The sequence below is a fragment of the Hibiscus syriacus genome, unplaced genomic scaffold (assembly GCF_006381635.1).
Source record: "Hibiscus syriacus cultivar Baekdansim isolate YM2019G1 unplaced genomic scaffold, ASM638163v2 tig00110020_pilon, whole genome shotgun sequence".
In the NCBI taxonomy this organism is placed as follows: domain Eukaryota; kingdom Viridiplantae; phylum Streptophyta; class Magnoliopsida; order Malvales; family Malvaceae; genus Hibiscus; species Hibiscus syriacus.
The window spans coordinates 367,616-375,407 of NW_024062568.1; positions in this window are offsets into that span (position 1 = coordinate 367,616).

The window sequence follows — 7,792 nt, forward strand, 5'->3', positions numbered from 1 at the left end:
TCATATCAATGCATATTCATTTCTTGTTACTTCCCGATCTGATGAACCACTAAATAAGTTCTGAAGCCAAATCGAATGCAAACACATCATGTTTCTTCTTCTATCAAACATCCTTTGGTGAATTAACATTTGTTTTCTTGGCCATAACAATTGAGTCATATCTTGTGATTCTGATAAAATTGGATCAATTATTTCTGCAGATATTAATGCAGTTGGAAGAACATAAAGAAGCTTTGACAGTTTACAGATCAACGACTCCAGTGTGTGAAAGTATGTTACTTTTTCACGGTCGTTACTGCGTCCCTAAAGATGATGAGTTGAGACGGTTTATTCTTCAGGAGACTCATAGTAGTCCTTATGTTATGCATCCTGGCGGGGACAAAATGTACAATAATCTCAAAGAACGCTACTTTTGGACTGGTATGAAGAAAAATATTTCAGATTTTGTGGCGAGGTGTTTGACTTGTCAGCATGTTAAGGCAGAGCACCATCATCCATCTGGATTGTTACAGTCAATCAAGATTCCTGAGTGGAAATGGGAGCACATTACGATGGACTTAGAAAATCCTAAATTCATCGCCGATCGTTGCTCTATTTTCGACACCTCCCGTACCATCGTGTTCCTTGTGCCGTTCCGAGTCCACCGATGTTCTCCTTTTCTCCGGCGGTGGCGTCGCGTATGAGATGAAGCGGTCAAAGTTTATGATTTGTTGAAATCGAGCTCTCCGCCGTTCAAAAATTTGAACCGAGCTTTGTAAGTATCTCGAAATCGCTCAAAATAATTTTAGAAATTTTCCGTGAATTTTACGCTGCCAGACGCACCGCCACTACGCGTGGGGAAGCTCAAAATGACCGATTTGACCCGACCTGTTGACTGACCGTTGACCGGGTGACATTTTGGTAATTATTTAAGAAATGGTGCTATTCTGGTAATTATTTTGAAAATGGTGCAACTTTTTATAATTTTTTAAAAAAGTGACAATTTCGTAAAATTTTTAAAAAGAGTGATATTTTAGTAATTATTTTGAAAAGATGTTATTTTGGTAATTAATTTCAAAATGGTGTTATTTTCGTAATGTTAAAAAAATGTTAATTTCTTAAAATGGTTGACCACCTTTGACAAGCTTTGACCGGCCATTAATCTTTTCTGAGAATACCTATCCTCACATTTATCGACGTTCTGAATCTGTTTTTGGGGTCCGTTTTACTAAACTCGAACCCAAAAGTATTCAAATCGTCAGTCAAACCCGTTGACTTTGATTTTGACCAAGAATTTAAATTTTTGAAAAGTCATATTTTATGTGTTTCAACGTCCTGAATCTGATTCCGAAGTCTGTTTTGCAAAATTCTGACCCGAAATCTCTGAATCAAGCATGTGAACCCTTAAAAGGCTTAGTATTTTAGTATTTTGATTATTTATTTGAGATTTGGTTAAGAAATTGATTCAGTAAAATATTTAATGAATGTACTGGTGTTTCACCTGTGCGAGGATCACTTAGGTCCGGAATTGTCCGTTCGTCAGATCAGCCCGAACCATGTACTATAAGAATTACCCGTAGGTTTCCGTATATTATTTAAATAATGATTAAGATTATTTATAGTAGGATTCCAATATGGATTTTTCCAATTCGTAGGATCTAGCGCTGCAGCAGAACGTAATCGACAGACCCATTAGTAGGCTTCCCTATATGATTTCTCAGACTGTTACAGGTGTGTTTCCTGACAGAGTTATCCTACTGTTTTAAACTATATATCTGAACTGGTTTATATTATGAGAATATAATATATTTTATGAGGAAATATCCGGTATTTTGAATAAGGTTTATTTAATGTCTGATTTACCGTATAATTTTTATATGGTTTATAATTATAGTATTTTTGTACTTGATTTCTAAATATGGAACATTTCCATATTTAATGGATTAATTGTCGTTTTTACTCCAATACATACATGTTTATTTTTGTCATTGGGGGTACAATTGAAGGAAGTATTACCAGGTCCCTTTGCTGTGTGCGAAGGTAAGCCTTACAGTTTCCCAGGTCCCTTTGCTGTGTGCGAAAGTAAGCCTTACAGTTTACCAGGTCCCTTTGCTGTGTGCAAGGGTAAGCCTTATAGTTTCCCAAGTCCCTTTGCTGTGTGCAAGGATAAACCTTACAGTTTTCCTAGGCTCCTCTGCTTTGTGCACAGATTAAGCCTTACTGGTGTATATGTGGTGTACGGTTCAGGTGAACCTACACATTTTGGTGATTGGATGGGGGTAGTGTGTATATTATTAAAATATATTTGATAAATATTTTTATCTTATCTAAATTATTTTCTTATGTATGTGTTATACACTGTAAGGGGCACATTGGGCTTTTTAGCTCATTTTATAGTTTTTACCTTTTTCAGATAAAGCAGACCGTGAGCTAGCAGATTTGACATCAGGGGAAATCAACTACTTATTTTGTACGAACGTATATCTCTATATTTTTTTCAGTGATGTTTGGTGACATGTATTACTCTATCGTTTTGGATATATTTGTATTATCGATATTTTGTTTAGTATTACCTGTAATGTTTTATAAGTTGTTTAAAAAAAAATCTATGAATGGGACATGCGACCACTTAGGTTTGAGTCTAACTTACAGATCGGGTCTAAGGGGTTATATTTGGTGGTATCAAAGCTTTCAGTTTTAAACACTCGGACTGTATATGGGTCTTAAGTGGTCACATGTCCCATTCAGAGATTTTTTTTAAACAACTTATAAAATATTACAGGTAATACTAAACAAAATATTGATAATACAAATATATCCAAAACGATAGAGTAATACATGTCACCAAACACAACTGAAAAACATATAGAGATATACGTTCGTACAAAATAGCACCATTTTGAAATTAATTACCAAAATAGCATCTTTTTTTAATAATTACTAAAATATCACTCTTTTAAAAAAATTTACGAAATTGCCACCTTTTTTTAAAAAATTACAAAAATAACACCCTTTCAAAATAATTACCAGAATAACACCATTTCCCAAATAATTACCAAAACTTCACTCGGTCAACGGGTCGGGTCAAAACCCGTCAAACCGGTCATTTTGAGCTTCCCCACGCGCAGTGGCGGCGCGTGGGATCGTTTCTGGCAATGTAAAATTCACGGAAAAATTCCTAAAATTATTTTGAACGATTTCGAGATACTTACAAAGCTCGGTTCAAATTTTTGAGTGGAAGAGCTCGATTTCAACAAATCAAAAACTTTGACCGCTTCACCTCCACACGCGCCACCTCGCCGGAGAAAATGAGGACATCGGTGGACTCAGAACGGCACAAGGAACACGATGGTATGGGAGGTGTCGAAAACGGAGCAACGATTGGCGATGAATTTAGGATTTTCTAGGCAGTTGTGCTAAAAAACATCGAGGCTTTGACTTGAAATTCACGTCGCTTGGCAGCGTTTCACCTCAATTAATTTAAGGGAATTGTTCCTGACTCGATAACGAACACGATGGTGGTTTCAAAACGATGATCAGAATTCGGACGGCGTCGGGATCGTTGCCAGAAGTTGACGTTGGGGGAAGGAAATTTAGGAGCAATTGGTTTCTGATTTTTCAGAAACCAATTGCCGTATATAATACCATACCTCACAAACTTTTCTTGGGTAAATTCAGGGCTTGGTCCCTAAATTTTCTTTAACTCTAAAACAAGCTACAAGTTTTAAAACCTTTCAATTTAGTCCCCAAAATTTATCAATTTTCACAATCAGGAATCTTAATTGACTGTAAGAATCCAGATGAATAATGGTGCTCTGCTTTAACCTGCTGACAAGTCAAACACATCGCCACAAAATCTGAAATATTTTTCTTCATACCAGTCCAAAAGTAGCGTTCTTTGAGATTATTGTACATTTTGTCCCCGCCAGGATGCATAGCATAAGGACTACTATGAGCCTCCTGAAGAATAACCTGTCTCAACTTATCATCTTTAGGGACGCAGAAACGACCGTGAAAACACAAAATACCATCATGATCTACAGTATACTCCGAACTCGATCCCTGCTTAACTTGTTCAATAATGGGAAGAAATGAGCTGTCAAGGAGCTGTTTGGCCTTAATCTTCTCGGCCAAAGTAGGTTTAACCTGTAACTCTGCTAACAGACTGTTATCATCAAATAAACTCAATTTGGCGAATAAGGCTCTGAGATCTGATATCGCCTTACGGCTCAAGGCGTCTGCCACTACATTAGCCTTCCCTGGATGATATTCTATCTTGAAATCATAGTCCTTTAGAAGTTCCAACCAGCGACGCTGTCTCAAATTCAATTATTTATGGGTAAGCAGATACTTCAGACTCTTATGATCAGTATAGATATAACACTTTTCTCCGTAGAGATAGTGTCTCCAGATCTTTAAAGCAAAAACCACAGCAGCTAACTCCAGATCGTGAGTAGGATAATTACGCTCGTGCGACTTTAATTGACGCGAAGCATAAGCGACAACCTTCCCATCTTGCATCAAAACATATCCTAATCCAGAGTGAGAAGCATCACTATAGACAGAAATATATTAACCTCGTGCAAAGCTTTCCAGAACCTGGAAGTGAATCTCGGATCTCGATCAGATATGATAGACAACGGAACACCATGAAGTCTAACGATCTCATAAATGTACAACTTAACTAGTTTTTCCAGAGAATAATTAACCCAAATAGGGATAAAGTACGCTAACTTGGTGAGTCGATCAACAATCACCCAGATAAAATTCTTTTTGGAAGGAGTCAGAGGAAGACCAGTAATGAAGTTTATCGTAATGCGCTCTCATTTCCACCCAGGAATCTTAATTGACTGTAAGAATCCAGATGAATAATGGTGCGCTGCTTTAACCTGCTGACAAGTCAAACACATCGCCACAAAATCTGAAATATTTTTCTTCATACCAGTCCAAAAGTAGCGTTCTTTGAGATTATTGTACATTTTGTCCCCGCCAGGATGCATAGCATAAGGACTACTATGAGCCTCCTGAAGAATAACCCGTCTCAACTTATCATCTTTAGGGACGCAGTAACGACCGTGAAAACACAAAATACCATCATGATCTACAGTATACTCCGAACTCGATCCCTGCTTAACTTGTTCAATAATGGGAAGAAATGAGCTGTCAAGGAGCTGTTTGGCCTTAATCTTCTCGGCCAAAGTAGGTTTAACCTGTAACTCTGCTAACAGACTGTTATCATCAAATAAACTCAATTTGGCGAATAAGGCTCTGAGATCTGATATCGCCTTACGGCTCAAGGCGTCTGCCACTACATTAGCCTTCCCTGGATGATATTCTATCTCGAAATCATAGTCCTTTAGAAGTTCCAACCAGCGACGCTGTCTCAAATTCAATTATTTATGGGTAAGCAGATACTTCAGACTCTTATGATCAGTATAGATATAACACTTTTCTCCGTAGAGATAGTGTCTCCAGATCTTTAAAGCAAAAACCACAGCAGCTAACTCCAGATCGTGAGTAGGATAATTACGCTCGTGCGACTTTAATTGACGCGAAGCATAAGCGACAACCTTCCCATCTTGCATCAAAACATATCCTAATCCAGAGTGAGAAGCATCACTATAGACAGAAATATATTTCCCTGATTCAGGCTGAATCAACACTTGGCTTGAGTTAGAACAGTCTTCAGTTTCTCAAAGCTAGCTTGTTGGTCCTCAGACCAGACAAATGGAACATCATTCCTCAATAGTTTCGTCAGAGGAGCTGCAATAAGGGAGAACCCATTTACAAAACGACGGTAGTAACCAGCTAAGCCCAAGAAACTACGGATCTCATAAATGTTCCTGGGTTGCTTCCAGTTCAAAATAGCCTCCACTTTGCTTGGATCCACCCGAATACCATCAGCAGAAACGATATGTCCAAGAAAAGTCACTTCGCTGAGCCAAAATTCACACTTTCTCAACTTAGCGTATAACTTATTCTCTCTTAGAGTCTGTAGAACAATCCTTAGATGCTCTTCATGTTCTGCCTCACTTCTAGAATACACCATATGTCATCAATGAATACAACTACAAACTAGTCCAAATAGGTTGAAACCCTATGCATCAGATCCATAAAAGCACAGGGCATTTGTTAACCCGAATGACATCACTAAAAACTCATAATGCCCAAACCGATACGGAAAGTAGTCTTCGGAATATCCGAGTATTTCACTTTGAGTTGATAATAACCAGACCTCAAGTCTATTTTTGAAAAGATAGAACCCCTCGAAATTGGTCAAATAGATCATCGATCATAGGCAGAGGATATTTGTTTTTAACCGTGAGCTTGTTCAGTTTCCTATAAATCAATACAGAGTCTCAATGTCCCATCTTTCTTCTTGACAAAGAGAGCTGGGGCTCCCCACGGTGATACACTGGGGGATAAATATGTATGGCTGAAGAATGGCCACAGGCCTGACACTTGCACCACCTCTCTGAAAGGATTCACCACTGCCTCTCTTGTTGGGGTGTGCAGAAGAATCTACAGAACCAGAAGGCCTCCTGAATCGGGTTTGAGTTCGATCACTAGCTCTCTTGTGCTTCATACCCAAACGCTCTATTTCCTCAGCAGTCTTGGCTATCTTAACCAATGCATCAAAATTCCTCTCTCGGTGGGTAGCGACTCGACTCCTGATCTCATACCTGAGTCCATTCTCGAACTTCAAGCATCGATCTATCTCAGTGTCCACAAGTCCAGGAGCATAACGGCTCAATCAGATGAACTCAACCTCGTAGTCCATAACAGACATGCTACCCTGCTCCAGATTATGAAACTCTTGACATCGCTCCTGCAGGTATCTCTCTCTGATGTAGCGACTCCGGAAGCGCGTCTTGGAAAGATCTCATGTTAACTGGTTTCTCGGAATACTATCAGAGATTGATTGCCACCATCTGAAGCTCTCTTTCTTTAACATAGTTAGTCTGTCGGGGTCCACCAGTAATACCCTGGAATGAGACTACACCAGCATCGACCAAAGAGTTTGAAATCTCAACTGCAGTCATATTATTAAGGGCTCTGGCAGCTCTCTGAAACATGCAGAATATAGCTCTATTAAGGGCATATTCATTTATGTCAGTATCATCATCTCTAGTGACGGGAGGATCTCTCACATAAGTAAACTGATCATCATGAGAAAGGGTATGATCTACTTGTGGAACAGGAGGATCACGTAGAGACATCGGATCATCTATCGTAACAGAAGGTCGAGTGACTCGTCCTCGACCACGACCACATCCTGTTCTACGACCTCTAGCAACACTTATTGTTGGATCTATAAGGCTCTATAGAAAGAATTCAAAACATATGTCAGATTAGCATCAGAGATCTCGAGAAAACTTTAAATCATATAATATGGTGACATTTTTTTTCTTCAAAATTTCTTAAAAATCCAAAGCTTATGACCCATATATAGTCCGAGTGTTTAAAATCGAAAGCTCAAATACCACCAAATGTAACCCCCTAGACCCGATCTATAAGTTAGACTCAAACCTAAGTGGTTGCATATCCCATTCAGAGATTTTTTTTAAACAACTTATAAAATATTACAGGTAATACTAAACCAAATATCGATAATACAAATATATCCAAAACGATAGAGTAATACATGTCACCAAACACAACTGAAAAACATATAGAGATATACGTTCGTACAAAATAAGTAGTTGATTTCCCCTGATGCCAAATCTGCCAGCTTACGGTATGTTGTTATCTGAAAAAGGTAAAAACCATAAAATGAGCTAAAAAGTCTAGTGTGCCCCTTATAGTGTATACA